Raw genomic sequence first — 16049 nt, forward strand, 5'->3', positions numbered from 1 at the left:
AGGAAGACATCGCTCTCTCCGACCCCCCGGCATCGTGTCCCGACCCACCGTGCTGGAAGCCGACGCGTGCTGTGATTCCTTTACGGAGCAGAAATGACAACCGAGGAGCCGAGAGATCATTTCAGCATTTCGCGTCTGAACAGAAAACACAAACGACCAACTCAGAATGACTTGCCTTTGACGCTTTTCAAAGCGTTCTTTGTGCACGACGACTGCGCCGCCTAGCAGATACAAATGGGTTGTACAACTTTGAACTAGTAAATGGAAGAGGGCTAAGCCTCCTCTCTTTTAGCCCAGGTTCGATCTGTCTCCCAGAATCACCAGGGCGCACACACACACACCCGTGCCGTTGAAGTGCTCTGCTTCATTTCTAAGGGCAACTCAACATTCACTCCTACCCCGAGTGCAGAAAAGACAGCGTCCGCAGCAACAACAGCTCAGGTCTCTGCACAGGAGCTAAGCTGCCCCCATCTCCTCTGCTCTGCGGCTCCTGCAGAGCGGAGTCCTGCCTGGAGCTGTGTTTGCAGGCGGCGGCTCCCTACGCTCTGTCTGTGCGTCGTGAAATTAATTAATAACGTTAATAAATTTATAAAGTTAATTTATAAAGTTAATAAAGTTATAAATTAGAAATTAATAACGATATAATTATATTCATGTACCGCAACACAAGAATAGTACACGCTGTACATTGTCTGTCGATAATGTTTCTGTAGTGCTTTAGTGGGTTAGGTTCCTGACTTCCATGTCACACGGTCTATGATTGAATCCCATGGAACTATGACTTTATTTTTTAACAAACATTTCTTTGAAAAAATGAAACGTTTCCCTTGGTCAGAGATTAAATAAAACCTCACTTTTTTAGGTTTTACTGTGCAGAGTGAGGTTTTACCTCACTTTTTTTGAGCAGAAGGTTTACTGTGACCTGAGAAGGGCCGGCATCCAATCACGGTGGTAAATACACACAAGCTCTCACTCATCTGAGCTACACGGCTACCAAGATGATCTCGGGTGCGCCGAGCTGGTACGGAACATATTGAACTGATCGATGGCGAATTGTCTCTCAGACAGGCTTTTCACCTCTAAGCTCCCTGACTGACAGTGATCAGCTAGGTAGTGAAACAGTCAGCTGCTTCTAAGCCTTAAACAGCTGCATCTCGGCGCTTCCACGGATGAGATGATTTGAAAGCCGAACATCACCCATTGGGAACACCTTACTATCACTAGTTTAAGAGACTCTTAAGGTCTTGCAGAGGTGCCTGTCTAATAGCATGCGCTTTGCAAGCTATAGGTGTTTAGGCTGAGGCAGAATGCCTAACAAAATGTTTTTCTAAAGGTGTGTCCAAGTGGCTGCAAAAGGACAACACTCCCGGGGCACTGTGGCTTAGTTGGTTAAAGCGCCTGTCTAGTAAACAGGAGATCCTGGGTTCGAATCCCAGCGGTGCCTTCTTTGTTCTGTCTTCTTGAACAGTACTGGTCATTATGGACAACCGCCTACGGCTAGACTTAATTAAATGCAAGTATTCATTTCCTGTCTTTAACGCGACTTGTTTTTCTTAAAATGGATGCAACTTGCAAAACATGAAATACAAACCTTGCTAATCAGCGCTAGCGGCTGGCAAAAAAAAAAGAAGTCAGCAATGTTTTTTTCTTTAACCTTAACCCTACTAATGGAGAAGAGTTAAACGACCGAGTCTATGCAGCTTAAACGGTGCGCACGTCGGGTTCTTAGCTGGTAAATCACGCTCACCCCAGTCCTTAATCTTTTAAAGAGGATACAAAATTGAACCTAGTCGCCACATCACATACATCCTGTTCAATGATAAAAAGGTAACATCTATCCTCGCTCCAGACTAAATCTCACGTTGAGGGCATATTTTTTTTCACTTTACCGTGAGTCGGGCTCGGCTGCACAGAGGAGAGAGCAGACCAATGAGGTCACGGGGACAGGGGAGTCACACGCTGGTGGTTTGAATACGCGGAAGATCACTGAGGGATCCACAGTATATGGACCCTCCGTGCGCCATCAGTCCGCACTCCGGACTCTGAATCCTGCCATCCGAGTTAAGATCTCGGCGGAACCTGAGGCACAGTTCCTTCTTAAAACGTAATCTGGTGAGCATTTCTAGAATCGTACTTGTATAGATGCAGCCTTTAATGTGTTGCTAGGTTAAAATTGATGACTTCTTGTATTTCAGTAGGCAACTGCCCTCTTGATTTCGGATTTAATTTCTTTATTACAGGGGCGCTTTTATGATGACAGAGTCATGTTCAGGTACTTTGCTTGATTGAGGAAGCTCATTTCGGACTCTGTGATCTGCTCACCTGGAAAGGTCTGCTGTACTACTACAAGAGAGAAGTAGAGTCTGGAAGAAGGGACAATTTTATGATGCTTTGGAAGGTAATGTTTTTTTTTTCTTTGAAATCGAAATGAATCAGAATAGCAGTGCAAAAGACAAACTCTTTGGTTTGGTTTAAAGAGATATGGTTTTAAAACAGACAACATGTAGAAAACAGGTGTTTCTCACTTTTGGAAAAGAATGGACCGGGGGTAATATTTTACTAGTTGCAGGGCTGAGCTCACTGGGTTACAGTCCTGCAGTGTTACACCAGGTCCAGTGGCGCAATGGATAAGGCGTCTGATTACGAATCAGGAGATTGTAGGTTTGACTCTTACCTGGCTCGGGTCATTTTTAAACACATCGGGCTGCTCCCTAAGTAGTCTGTGCTACTTACTGCATTGTAATCGTACCCAGTAAGAGATTTCCTTCATGTAAATGAACTGCACCTGACAGCTTTAGAAAAACACCTGGGCTCAGTACGGTGCTGAGAGCTCAGCGTTGCTGTTCTAATTAGCACGCACTGCATCGGCTATGAGCCCGAACCTTTCAATTATTCCGATCAGTAAGTCAACACGTAGTCCACATGAACGGTAGAAATATTCTCTTGTCTGTCTCTTGTTTGTATAGAACTGAATGTCCCTGACAATGTACTGTTAGTTTTAATTGAAGAACGGCATTTGTGTTCAAATATACCAGACAAGTTTATGTAACTGCTCATGCGACACTCAGTTGTAATTAGTCAAGAAATAAAGTCGAACAACAGCTGCGGGTTTGATTCTGAACGTATCAGATTGCAGCGCCTTTTACTTCCATTGACAAATGATAGAGATTCGAAGAGAGATCCTTCAGACCAGCAAGCAAACCCACGGCTATTTCGGTTTTCTATCTAGGCAACGTTGGTGTTTGCAATAGCATACATGAAAGCGTGATGCAATTTCTGTGGCTACATTTGTTGCACGTCATGCACAGTAAGAGTGTTTCTAACACCAAATAAAAAGTCAACAATTAGCGATCACGCCTTCTCCTCAGTTAACCCACTGAAACCCTTGCTGTTAACAGTTCTTTACTGCGTGCTTTACCAGCACCTACATATCGTGTCGGTTCTTTCAGCTTTATTCATTAGGTTTTCAAAGGCATAAGCAGAGCACCAGAGGTGCGAAGGCAAAGTGTGTGGTTATCTGAAGAATTGATGTCCATGGCAGCAGGTCCAAGCGATTTCGCGTTGTTATAGTACCAGGAAAGGAGAAGCGGCACTTCGCCTCTGCCGCGCAGGCACAAGGCGACATGCGGCAGACGCCGGAGTCGGCAGGTTTCGAACCTGCGCGGGGAGTCCCCAACGCATTTCGATCCCATCGCCTTAAACACTCGAGCACGACAAATGCGAGCTCGCCGCCGCCGCATTCCTCCTATAATCAAACACGGACTGCGAGGTGGCTGCGGATACCTTTTTAAAGTTGCTCTCCGTTAAAAAAAAAAAAACCTTTCACAAGATACGTGCCGGCAGACAGACACACCTCAGAGGGTTTAAGGCTGGCTTCACGTTCAAATGATAAAGTCCCCCCGTCCGGATGTCAAAATGCAACTTTGGCAGACAGAACAAACATCAACAAACCACAAATGTGGACAAGGATTTTACAAGCTGCACCACACTGCACTTTCAAAAGCATTTACGTTCGTGTTAGACGCAGGACTTGCCTTTGATTTGCGCGCTTACGAACGTCATGGAAAACGAAACAAAACTAAAGCCCTCAGCTCCTGCACGTGATTATAATGGCGTTACGTGTCGAAGCAGTAATTTACGTCATCCTACCACTGCAACACGGGGAATAGAGAGAAATGAGCACACGCTACGAATCGTCTCAATCACTCCCTAGAGTCGTAAGGCGCATTGAAGGGTGCACCCCCATCATTAATCGTTGCGCCTCTGTGAAAGGAAAGCTCTTGGGCAGTCTTTGAAACAGCTCGGATGAAACACTTGATTGCTTCCATGTGCATCTGGAGCCCACCCAGTGGGCAAAAGACGTATAATATACGTCTATTAAACGCATACCTTATACGTCTAAATGTGGTCTACAATTCGTCTAGAATGAAATTCTAATATACGTCTAAAGTTATACGTCAATTATACGTCTATGTTTAGACGTTCATTATACATAAATGGTTGGAGTTCTATTATACGGATAAATTTAGAGGACTATTATACATATATGGTTGGAGTTCCGGATAACTTTAGAGGTCTATTATACGGATAACTTTAGAGGACTATTATACGTATATGGTTAGAGGTCTATTATACGTATAACTTTAGAGGTCTATTATACGTATATGGTTAGAGGTCTATTATACGTATAACTTTAGAGGTCTATTATACGTATATGGGTAGAGGTCTATTATACATCAAAGATAGATTTTATAGGTGTAGAAACAAGTAAACCAAGCCAATGATTAGATTTAGAAATGTATTCTGAAAATACACATTCACACCTGAAACATATGTATTTCAAATTATACATTGTATACAATCAATCAACAATCAACATATGGGCAATAATCATAAAAAAAACACAACTAGTCTTAAACTTCAGCTACAAATTCTGGTAACATGGCAATATACAGTATAGTAATGACAAACACAAAACTAATTACATTAACACACTAACTCAAAACCACATTTTGATTCAAATATACATTTTAAAATGTACAACTTCTATATTTCCAAGAAAAAAAAATATTACAATGGAAGTTAAGATGATTTTTTTCCACTATTTGCAAACCCTGTCTAATTGTCCTAACAGTTAGAACCAAAAACCTATTATTTTCAGTGTCCAGATCTCCTGGCCCCCTGTCTTTCATATGCATTCTTCAAGTAACACATTGCATGCTCCTTTATTTCTTTTTCTGTTGATGTAGGGTGGGACTTCAGCACCGCAGCTAGGAGAAAATTATATAATATTACTTCCCAAATAAATGATGATTAATATCTTCTTTAGTATAATCTAAAAAGTGAACGGTTTACTAAGCTCAAAACTGAAATAAATGTATAAAATTTGGCTTGCATCATAGCAGTTGAGCAATAAAGTCTGTCCTAATTAAAGAGTACCCAAAGTTTGAAAGTACAACATAGAATAAGAATAGAGAAACGGCAAAACGATTTTGTGTCATCTTCCCCATTCACACTATTTTATGTGCCATTTTTTGCTTATTCACGTACTATTTTAATCAAAATAATATTAAGAAAGATCTGTATGTATTCAGATAGTATTATTATTGTTCATACTTACTCGTCAAAAGAGGATTGCTGAGATATTTGCGGATATACTTCTACGTTTGAAAAACGTGTCCAAAATTGTGACCAACGAATACTAGCAATGCATTGTGGTATATAACCGGAAAATATGTTGGGTTCGATATTTTCTCAACGTATGCGTTTATTAATGTTGTCGATATTATGGTTGAAATATAACATTGATAATACATCGCGGCTATGTGCCCCCTGCTATGAGCTGATGTGCAATTTTAACGCATGTAGTTAGTAAGGATCGGTCACTGTTGTATGGTATTATATATAATGACATTATGGAATAGGATGGGGACAGGCCTGGCATCACGGGGGGAGGGGGGAATGTTGCCCCTTCAGTTTTGGGCAAAAAGATTTACCTAACTTAATTTGCGCCCTAAAAAAATAGTTGTACTTTGTCAATGGTCAGACAACACTAAATGACAGGAACAGTCACTCAGTCTGTTTGATGGGCAGGAGGGCTATCCGTCCAGGAACTGCACATATCAGTGTCGTTATTGAGTGTCAACATTACGATCCTGTTTGCTCAGGTGGACCGATTCCTTGCAGTAGTTTATCATTATACTTAAAATCGTTATATAACTAGGACTAGTTATAGCAGTCTGTGCTTTCTGTTGGTTTTACAACATTTTTTCTTAACGATTCAGAACGTCCATGTAGCTGCAAAAATGAACGCTTATGGTACTTTTCGCTCCAGGCAATACTCTCCAGTGAGAGTGACGAAAAATGTGAAACTGAACTTCATCGCAAATACCAGATTGCTAGTCGATATCTTCTATCATAAAGCACTAATTAATGGCATAGCTGCGAGATTTCATTTGGGTAGCTGCACCGTACAGCTCCGTTTCAACCGAAATATCACCCCCGCTCAGAATTTCAGACGCCCCCCTACAGATTTTTCCCCGGGCACCGCGCACTGATGGGGGACGGGGTTTCCAGGAAATGGTATCAACTTTTCTCAAGAAAATAAAAATAGAAACTCTATAGGCACTCAAACATTTTACTGTTTTTTTTCAGGCAGGTGGCAAGACCCCTCCGCAAAACCCTTGTATGCCAAGCTGTGGGCATTGATTCGTCGAATATACGTATATTCACGGCGAAAATACGGCTATACGTATATATACGTCGCCTCGACGTATAATCAACGTCGAATTGCAACCGTAAAATCGACGACATTAATAAACGCATATATAACGTCGAAAACACATCTAACACTAGGAGTATACGGCACTCTGCACAGTGTACGAAGTAAATTATTTTCGCAGTAATTAATTTACACGTGTATAATAAATATAGTAAATATAATTAATTACTGCGAAAATAATTTACTTCGTACACTGTGCAGAGTGCTGTATACTCCTAGTGTTAGATGTGTTTTCGACGTTATATATGCGTTTATTAATGTTTATTTCACAGTGTCGTGCACCTTTTCATTGCTCTCGCTCTCAGAGCCTCCGCACGGCACACGACTCGACATCAGGAAGCACATTGAAGTGAAAGCAGGGAGCGCTGCAACATGCACTGTGCAGATCCCGCCACACTAAGAGGTATATAAGCGTCAAAGGCAAGTCATTCCGAGTTGGTCGTTTGTGTTTTCCGTTCAGACGCGAAATGCTGAAATGATCTCTCGGCTCCTCGGTTGTCATTTCTGCTCCGTAAAGGAATCACAGCACGCGTCGCCTTCCAGCACGCTGGGTCGGGACACGATGCCGGGGGTCGGAGCGTGTGATGTCTTCCTCGTTAGTATAGTGGCAAGTATCCCCGCCTGTCACGCGGGAGACCGGGGTTCGATTCCCCGACGGGGAGTAGCTTTTCTTTTACCTCCTTAGAGAAAGGACTGCCTTTCACTTCTCTGTTTTCTAACACAGCGTCGTGCACCTTTTCATTGCTCTCGCTTTCAGAGCCTCCGCACGGCACACGACTCGACATCAGGAAGCACATTGAAGTGAAAGCAGGGAGCGCTGCGACATGCACTGTGCAGATCCCGCCACACTAAGAGGTGAGTGGGTCTGTTCGATGCACAAAGAACGCTTTGATAAGCGTCAAAGGCAAATCATTCCGAGTTGGTCGTTTGTGTTTTCCGTTCAGACGCGAAATGCTGAAATGATCTCTCGGCTCCTCGGTTGTCATTTCTGCTCCGTAAAGGAATCACAGCACGAGTCGGCTTCCAGCACGGTGGGTCGGGACACGATGCCGGGGGTCGGAGAGAGTGATGTCTTCCTCGTTAGTATAGGACCTGTCACGTGGACCTGTCACCTGTCCCCACCTGTCACGCGGGAGACCGGGGTACATCAGGACGCGCATTGAAGTGAAAGCAGGATGCGCTGCGACATGCACTGTGCAGATCCCGCCACACTAAGAGGTGAGTGGGTCTGTTCGATCACAGCGCTAGGCGAATCCCCAATCCCCTTTTGTGCGTGGCGACAGAAGAAGTCTGGTCTGTTTCCGCCCGGTTTCGATCCGGGGACCTTTCGCGTGTGAGGCGAACGTGATAACCACTACACTACGGAAACTGTGGTCAGATGTGCCCAGCGGCCCAGTGCTGAGCTTCGCCAATGCGATTCAGCTGCTTCCAGTGCCTTTATTGGGGTGCGCTGATGGACCGTGCTCTCTCTCCAGAGACCAGCACGCCTGTCATGGACGGAGCAGGAAAGACGGCGCCACATTCTACAGCCCTCTCCACGCAATCGACGAAATCGGGCTACTGAAGTGGAGAAAATCGCCTCTCCAGAAAGTGCAAATATCATCTTGGAGAGTATAAATCCTATTGCCGAAGGTCAGCCCTGTCTACCAGAGTGACCCTCCCACCTCCTGCAGCGATGGTCAGCTCGTCTCACACGCGAGAAGTTTCGGCTGGAAACAAGCGCCCCCTCTTCTCGCACGTTTTGCACGTTGAGTAGTTTTAATGCGGCTCCTTCGTACACAGTGCTGATCTTTTGGAAAGCAGGAGGCAAAATTGACACGTTCCCATACCGGGAGTCGAACCCGGGCCGCCTGGGTGAAAACCAGGAATCCTAACCGCTAGACCATATGGGAGTGCACAACCCTGCTGTTCCGGGCATCATGCAAGCAAACTACATAAATATGAGAAAACACGCAAGAGAGTTGTCACTCAGAGTGTCGAAGGGTCGATGTATACTGGGGCTCAGTTGAAATGCAACGTCAGGACTTTCCCGAATTATGTCACACGAAGAGAGCACAGCCTTTTCCGCCCTGCCACGTGTGTATCGGTAACTCGCCGTGATCGTATAGTGGTCAGTACTTTGCGTTGTGGCCGCAACAACCCCGGTTCGAATCCGGGTCACGGCAGAATAGGGGCGTCTGCTTTTACTACTTGCACGAATGAAGGCAAAAAAAAGCCAATTGATGTGAACGAACGGCGCTTTACAGAGGAGTACTGCCTGACTGGATCGTTGATGAACGACAGAGACCACTCCGACCTCTTCTCGGGTTTCTTCAATGACTTACTAAGGATCTTCTTCACATTCGCCCATGCAGGGGAAGCCAGTTACACCAAAGCAAACGCAGGAAAGTGCAATTCAAGCAGAGTCCAGGAGGGACTTGTTTACACCGAGAGTGGTCGGAGAATGGAACAATGCGCCTAGCCCTGTTGCTGGAGCCGATTCTTGATGAGATCTTGGGCTCACTAAGAAGCCCCCGCTGGATGCTAATCTTTCTGTTGTTCTTGCAGGTCCTGCGCTGCTTTTGAGCCGACAGAGCTCGTCCTGATCTGTCGGCACAGCCCAATTGCAAATGATCGGCTCCGCATACAGAAGGAACGTGCGTTTGGTACAAGAGTGCATGAAGGCACCTGAAATACATTGGGAACAAATGACCGGTCGCTCAATACCTTTGTGAAGTACAGGAGCGTGCAAAACGAGGCTGTTTCCGCCCGGTCTCGAACCGGGGACCTTTCGCGTGTTAGGCGAACGTGATAGCCGCTACACCACGGAAACCTGCAGGGACTGCTGCTGGTGTCTCGCTTGCGTTTCGGGCTGAGAAAGGGACGCGTCACTTTAGGCAGGGGGCGCTGGAGAGAGGAACAAAGGGCGCGATGAAACAAAACACCGAAACCCGGGATCTTTAGATCTTCAGTCTAACGCTCTCCCAGCTGAGCTATTTCGGCGGTGCACAGAGCCCACAGCCACCTGCTCCAGCCTTCCTGTGTTGCGGCATGAGCGCACCAAGAGTAGCGGGAGAGTGTTGCAGGAACGTCACTCAGAAGGAAAGCCACCCAGGTGCGCCCTCTGAGCTCTGTCCAGCGCATCTTCCTCGCATGGACTCCTGCCTGCGACGGGCAGGAAACAATTAGCAAGAACAGAACAACACCCCATGGGTGTCTCATGACCACACCTTAGGTTGTGACACGTGCAGGTGTGAGGGGTTGCCGGGCTACTTTGGAGCAGAGCTTGGGCGGAGGGAGGGCGGGAAAGCAGACAAAGAGGTGACACCTCAAGGTCTGCACGATCACAGCTCTCCGCCGCCCCAGGCTTCCGCTCGATAAGCTGCTGGACACACTCGCCCCTCCTCACACAGACCGTGGAAAAGCCCCCGAGTCGGAGGGCTCTCTCTTCCTCCCAGGAGCTCTTGGACACGACGCACAGACAGGGTGCGGGGAGCCGCCGCCTGCAAACACGGCTCCAGGCAGGACTCCACTCCGTAGGAGCCGCAGAGCAGAGGAGATGGGGGCAGCTTAGCTCCTGTGCAGAGACCTGAGCTGCTGTTGCTGCAGACGCTGTCTTTTCTGCACTCGGGGTAGGAGTGAATGTTGAGTTGCCCTTAGAAATGAAGCAGAGTACTTCAACGGCACGGGTGTGTGTGTGTGCGTGCGCCCTGGTGATTCTGGGAGACAGATCGAACCTGGGCTAAAAGAGAGGAGGCTTAGCCCTCTTCCATTTGCTACTTCAAAGTTGTACAACCCATTTGTATTTGCTAGGCGGCGCAGTTTATCGTGCACAAAGAACGCTTTGAAAAGCGTCCAAAGCAAGTCATTCCGAGTTGGTCGTTTGTGTTTTCCGTTCAGACGCGAAATGCTGAAATGATCTCTCGGCTCCTCGGTTGTCATTTCTGCTCCGTAAAGGAATCACAGCACGCGTCGCCTTCCAGCACGCTGGGTCGGGACACGATGCCGGGGGTCGGAGCGTGTGATGTCTTCCTCGTTAGTATAGTGGCAAGTATCCCCGCCTGTCACGCGGGAGACCGGGGTTCGATTCCCCGACGGGGAGTAGCTTTTCTTTTACCTCCTTAGAGAAAGGACTGCCTTTCACTTCTCTGTTTTCTAACACAGCGTCGTGCACCTTTTCATTGCTCTCGCTTTCAGAGCCTCCGCACGGCACAAGACTCGACATCAGGAAGCACATTGAAGTGAAAGCAGGGAGCGCTGCGACATGCACTGTGCAGATCCCGCCACACTAAGAGGTGAGTGGGTCTGTTCGATGCACAAAGAACGCTTTGATAAGCGTCAAAGGCAAATCATTCCGAGTTGGTCGTTTGTGTTTTCCGTTCAGACGCGAAATGCTGAAATGATCTCTCGGCTCCTCGGTTGTCATTTCTGCTCCGTAAAGGAATCACAGCACGAGTCGGCTTCCAGCACGGTGGGTCGGGACACGATGCCGGGGGTCGGAGAGAGTGATGTCTTCCTCGTTAGTATAGGACCTGTCACGTGGACCTGTCACCTGTCCCCACCTGTCACGCGGGAGACCGGGGTACATCAGGACGCGCATTGAAGTGAAAGCAGGATGCGCTGCGACATGCACTGTGCAGATCCCGCCACACTAAGAGGTGAGTGGGTCTGTTCGATCACAGCGCTAGGCGAATCCCCAATCCCCTTTTGTGCGTGGCGACAGAAGAAGTCTGGTCTGTTTCCGCCCGGTTTCGATCCGGGGACCTTTCGCGTGTGAGGCGAACGTGATAACCACTACACTACGGAAACTGTGGTCAGATGTGCCCAGCGGCCCAGCGCTGAGCTTCGCCAATGCGATTCAGCTGCTTCCAGTGCCTTTATTGGGGTGCGCTGATGGACCGTGCTCTCTCTCCAGAGACCAGCACGCCTGTCATGGACGGAGCAGGAAAGACGGCGCCACATTCTACAGCCCTCTCCACGCAATCGACGAAATCGGGCTACTGAAGTGGAGAAAATCGCCTCTCCAGAAAGTGCAAATATCATCTTGGAGAGTATAAATCCTATTGCCGAAGGTCAGCCCTGTCTACCAGAGTGACCCTCCCACCTCCTGCAGCGATGGTCAGCTCGTCTCACACGCGAGAAGTTTCGGCTGGAAACAAGCGCCCCCTCTTCTCGCACGTTTTGCACGTTGAGTAGTTTTAATGCGGCTCCTTCGTACACAGTGCTGATCTTTTGGAAAGCAGGAGGCAAAATTGACACGTTCCCATACCGGGAGTCGAACCCGGGCCGCCTGGGTGAAAACCAGGAATCCTAACCGCTAGACCATATGGGAGTGCACAACCCTGCTGTTCCGGGCATCATGCAAGCAAACTACATAAATATGAGAAAACACGCAAGAGAGTTGTCACTCAGAGTGTCGAAGGGTCGATGTATACTGGGGCTCAGTTGAAATGCAACGTCAGGACTTTCCCGAATTATGTCACACGAAGAGAGCACAGCCTTTTCCGCCCTGCCACGTGTGTATCGGTAACTCGCCGTGATCGTATAGTGGTCAGTACTTTGCGTTGTGGCCGCAACAACCCCGGTTCGAATCCGGGTCACGGCAGAATAGGGGCGTCTGCTTTTACTACTTGCACGAATGAAGGCAAAAAAAAGCCAATTGATGTGAACGAACGGCGCTTTACAGAGGAGTACTGCCTGACTGGATCGTTGATGAACGACAGAGACCACTCCGACCTCTTCTCGGGTTTCTTCAATGACTTACTAAGGATCTTCTTCACATTCGCCCATGCAGGGGAAGCCAGTTACACCAAAGCAAACGCAGGAAAGTGCAATTCAAGCAGAGACCAGGAGGGACTTGTTTACACCGAGAGTGGTCGGAGAATGGAACAATGCGCCCAGCCCTGTTGCTGGAGCCGATTCTTGATGAGATCTTGGGCTCACTAAGAAGCCCCCGCTGGATGCTAATCTTTCTGTTGTTCTTGCAGGTCCTGCGCTGCTTTTGAGCCGACAGAGCTCGTCCTGATCTGTCGGCACAGCCCAATTGCAAATGATCGGCTCCGCATACAGAAGGAACGTGCGTTTGGTACAAGAGTGCATGAAGGTACCGGAAATACATTGGGAACAAATGACCGGTCGCTCAATACCTCTGTGAAGTACAGAAGCGTGCAAAACGAGGCTGTTTCCGCCCGGTCTCGAACCGGGGACCTTTCGCGTGTTAGGCAAACGTGATAGCCGCTACACCACGGAAACCTGCAGGGACTGCTGCTGGTGTCTCACTTGCGTTTCGGGCTGAGAAAGGGACGCGTCACTTTAGGCAGGGGGCGCTGGAGAGAGGAACAAAGGGCGCGATGAAACAAAACACCGAAACCCGGGATCTTTAGATCTTCAGTCTAACGCTCTCCCAGCTGAGCTATTTCGGCGGTGCACAGAGCCCACAGCCACCTGCTCCAGCCTTCCTGTGTTGCGGCATGAGCGCACCAAGAGTAGCGGGAGAGTGTTGCAGGAACGTCACTCAGAAGGAAAGCCACCCAGGTGCGCCCTCTGAGCTCTGTCCAGCGCATCTTCCTCGCATGGACTCCTGCCTGCGACGGGCAGGAAACAATTAGCAAGAACAGAACAACACCCCATGGGTGTCTCATGACCACACCTTAGGTTGTGACACGTGCAGGTGTGAGGGGTTGCCGGGCTACTTTGGAGCAGAGCTTGGGCGGAGGGAGGGCGGGAAAGCAGACAAAGAGGTGACACCTCAAGGTCTGCACGATCACAGCTCTCCGCCGCCCCAGGCTTCTGCTCGATAAGCTGCTGGACACACCCGCCCCTCCTCACACAGACCGTGGAAAAGCCCCCGAGTCGGAGGGCTCTCTCTTCCTCCCAGGAGCTCTTGGACACGACGCACAGACAGGGTGCGGGGAGCCGCCGCCTGCAAACACGGCTCCAGGCAGGACTCCACTCCGTAGGAGCCGCAGAGCAGAGGAGATGGGGGCAGCTTAGCTCCTGTGCAGAGACCTGAGCTGCTGTTGCTGCAGACGCTGTCTTTTCTGCACTCGGGGTAGGAGTGAATGTTGAGTTGCCCTTAGAAATGAAGCAGAGTACTTCAACGGCACGGGTGTGTGTGTGTGCGTGCGCCCTGGTGATTCTGGGAGACAGATCGAACCTGGGCTAAAAGAGAGGAGGCTTAGCCCTCTTCCATTTGTATCTGCTAGGCGGCGCAGTTGTCGTGCACAAAGAACGCTTTGAAAAGCGTCCAAAGCAAGTCATTCCGAGTTGGTCGTTTGTGTTTTCCGTTCAGACGCGAAATGCTGAAATGATCTCTCGGCTCCTCGGTTGTCATTTCTGCTCCGTAAAGGAATCACAGCACGCGTCGCCTTCCAGCACGCTGGGTCGGGACACGATGCCGGGGGTCGGAGCGTGTGATGTCTTCCTCGTTAGTATAGTGGCAAGTATCCCCGCCTGTCACGCGGGAGACCGGGGTTCGATTCCCCGACGGGGAGTAGCTTTTCTTTTACCTCCTTAGAGAAAGGACTGCCTTTCACTTCTCTGTTTTCTAACACAGCGTCGTGCACCTTTTCATTGCTCTCGCTTTCAGAGTCTCCGCACGGCACACGACTCGACATCAGGAAGCACATTGAAGTGAAAGCAGGGAGCGCTGCGACATGCACTGTGCAGATCCCGCCACACTAAGAGGTGAGTGGGTCTGTTCGATGCACAAAGAACGCTTTGATAAGCGTCAAAGGCAAATCATTCCGAGTTGGTCGTTTGTGTTTTCCGTTCAGACGCGAAATGCTGAAATGATCTCTCGGCTCCTCGGTTGTCATTTCTGCTCCGTAAAGGAATCACAGCACGAGTCGGCTTCCAGCACGGTGGGTCGGGACACGATGCCGGGGGTCGGAGAGAGTGATGTCTTCCTCGTTAGTATAGGACCTGTCACGTGGACCTGTCACCTGTCCCCACCTGTCACGCGGGAGACCGGGGTACATCAGGACGCGCATTGAAGTGAAAGCAGGATGCGCTGCGACATGCACTGTGCAGATCCCGCCACACTAAGAGGTGAGTGGGTCTGTTCGATCACAGCACTAGGCGAATCCCCAATCCCCTTTTGTGCGTGGCGACAGAAGAAGTCTGGTCTGTTTCCACCCGGTTTCGATCCGGGGATCTTTCGCGTGTGAGGCGAACGTGATAACCACTACACTACGGAAACTGTGGTCAGATGTGCCCAGCGGCCCAGTGCTGAGCTTCGCCAATGCGATTCAGCTGCTTCCAGTGCCTTTATTGGGGTGCGCTGATGGACCGTGCTCTCTCTCCAGAGACCAGCACGCCTGTCATGGACGGAGCAGGAAAGACGGCGCCACATTCTACAGCCCTCTCCACGCAATCGACGAAATCGGGCTACTGAAGTGGAGAAAATCGCCTCTCCAGAAAGTGCAAATATCATCTTGGAGAGTATAAATCCTATTGCCAAAGGTCAGCCCTGTCTACCAGAGTGACCCTCCCACCTCCTGCAGCGATGGTCAGCTCGTCTCACACGCGAGAAGTTTCGGCTGGAAACAAGCGCCCCCTCTTCTCGCACGTTTTGCACGTTGAGTAGTTTTAATGCGGCTCCTTCGTACACAGTGCTGATCTTTTGGAAAGCAGGAGGCAAAATTGACACGTTCCCATACCGGGAGTCGAACCCGGGCCGCCTGGGTGAAAACCAGGAATCCTAACCGCTAGACCATATAGGAGTGCACAACCCTGCTGTTCCGGGCATCATGCAAGCAAACTACATAAATATGAGAAAACACGCAAGAGAGTTGTCACTCAGAGTGTCGAAGGGTCGATGTATACTGGGGCTCAGTTGAAATGCAACGTCAGGACTTTCCCGAATTATGTCACACGAAGAGAGCACAGCCTTTTCTGCCCTGCCACGTGTGTATCGGTAACTCGCCGTGATCGTATAGTGGTCAGTACTTTGCGTTGTGGCCGCAACAACCCCGGTTCGAATCCGGGTCACGGCAGAATAGGGGAGTCTGCTTTTACTACTTGCACGAATGAAGGCAAAAAAAAGCCAATTGATGTGAACGAACGGCGCTTTACAGAGGAGTACTGCCTGACTGGATCGTTGATGAACGACAGAGACCACTCCGACCTCTTCTCGGGTTTCTTCAATGACTTACTAAGGATCTTCTTCACATTCGCCCATGCAGGGGAAGCCAGTTACACCAAAGCAAACGTAGGAAAGTGCAATTCAAGCAGAGACCAGGAGGGACTTGTTTACACCAAGAGTGGTCGGAGAATGGAACAATGCGCC

At 48.8% G+C, this 16049-nt stretch overlaps 13 non-coding genes across 13 annotated transcripts; 7 read left to right on the top strand and 6 right to left on the bottom strand.

The window, feature by feature from the left end:
- The first annotated feature begins 1370 nt into the window (after positions 1–1370).
- trnat-agu (transfer RNA threonine (anticodon AGU)) lies at positions 1371–1444 on the top strand. The gene has a single exon. It is a non-coding gene; the product is annotated as a tRNA-Thr (tRNA).
- A 5927-nt stretch (positions 1445–7371) lies between these two features.
- trnad-guc (transfer RNA aspartic acid (anticodon GUC)) lies at positions 7372–7443 on the top strand. Its single transcript has one exon. It is a non-coding gene; the product is annotated as a tRNA-Asp (tRNA).
- A 634-nt stretch (positions 7444–8077) lies between these two features.
- trnav-cac (transfer RNA valine (anticodon CAC)) lies at positions 8078–8150 on the bottom strand. Its single transcript has one exon. It is a non-coding gene; the product is annotated as a tRNA-Val (tRNA).
- Positions 8151–8601: 451 nt separating this feature from the next.
- Positions 8602–8673, bottom strand: trnae-uuc (transfer RNA glutamic acid (anticodon UUC)). The gene has a single exon. It is a non-coding gene; the product is annotated as a tRNA-Glu (tRNA).
- A 201-nt stretch (positions 8674–8874) lies between these two features.
- Positions 8875–8946, top strand: trnah-gug (transfer RNA histidin (anticodon GUG)). The gene has a single exon. It is a non-coding gene; the product is annotated as a tRNA-His (tRNA).
- A 574-nt stretch (positions 8947–9520) lies between these two features.
- trnav-aac (transfer RNA valine (anticodon AAC)) lies at positions 9521–9593 on the bottom strand. Its single transcript has one exon. It is a non-coding gene; the product is annotated as a tRNA-Val (tRNA).
- Positions 9594–10790: 1197 nt separating this feature from the next.
- trnad-guc (transfer RNA aspartic acid (anticodon GUC)) lies at positions 10791–10862 on the top strand. Its single transcript has one exon. It is a non-coding gene; the product is annotated as a tRNA-Asp (tRNA).
- A 634-nt stretch (positions 10863–11496) lies between these two features.
- trnav-cac (transfer RNA valine (anticodon CAC)) lies at positions 11497–11569 on the bottom strand. The gene has a single exon. It is a non-coding gene; the product is annotated as a tRNA-Val (tRNA).
- Positions 11570–12020: 451 nt separating this feature from the next.
- Positions 12021–12092, bottom strand: trnae-uuc (transfer RNA glutamic acid (anticodon UUC)). Its single transcript has one exon. It is a non-coding gene; the product is annotated as a tRNA-Glu (tRNA).
- Positions 12093–12293: 201 nt separating this feature from the next.
- Positions 12294–12365, top strand: trnah-gug (transfer RNA histidin (anticodon GUG)). The gene has a single exon. It is a non-coding gene; the product is annotated as a tRNA-His (tRNA).
- Positions 12366–14181: 1816 nt separating this feature from the next.
- On the top strand, positions 14182–14253 carry trnad-guc (transfer RNA aspartic acid (anticodon GUC)). Its single transcript has one exon. It is a non-coding gene; the product is annotated as a tRNA-Asp (tRNA).
- Positions 14254–15411: 1158 nt separating this feature from the next.
- On the bottom strand, positions 15412–15483 carry trnae-uuc (transfer RNA glutamic acid (anticodon UUC)). The gene has a single exon. It is a non-coding gene; the product is annotated as a tRNA-Glu (tRNA).
- Positions 15484–15684: 201 nt separating this feature from the next.
- trnah-gug (transfer RNA histidin (anticodon GUG)) lies at positions 15685–15756 on the top strand. The gene has a single exon. It is a non-coding gene; the product is annotated as a tRNA-His (tRNA).
- Positions 15757–16049: the final 293 nt, after the last annotated feature.

This window comes from Lepisosteus platostomus, unplaced genomic scaffold (genome assembly GCF_059453375.1).
Source record: "Lepisosteus platostomus isolate fLepPlt1 unplaced genomic scaffold, fLepPlt1.hap1 Scaffold_46_H1, whole genome shotgun sequence".
Classification (NCBI taxonomy): domain Eukaryota; kingdom Metazoa; phylum Chordata; class Actinopteri; order Semionotiformes; family Lepisosteidae; genus Lepisosteus; species Lepisosteus platostomus.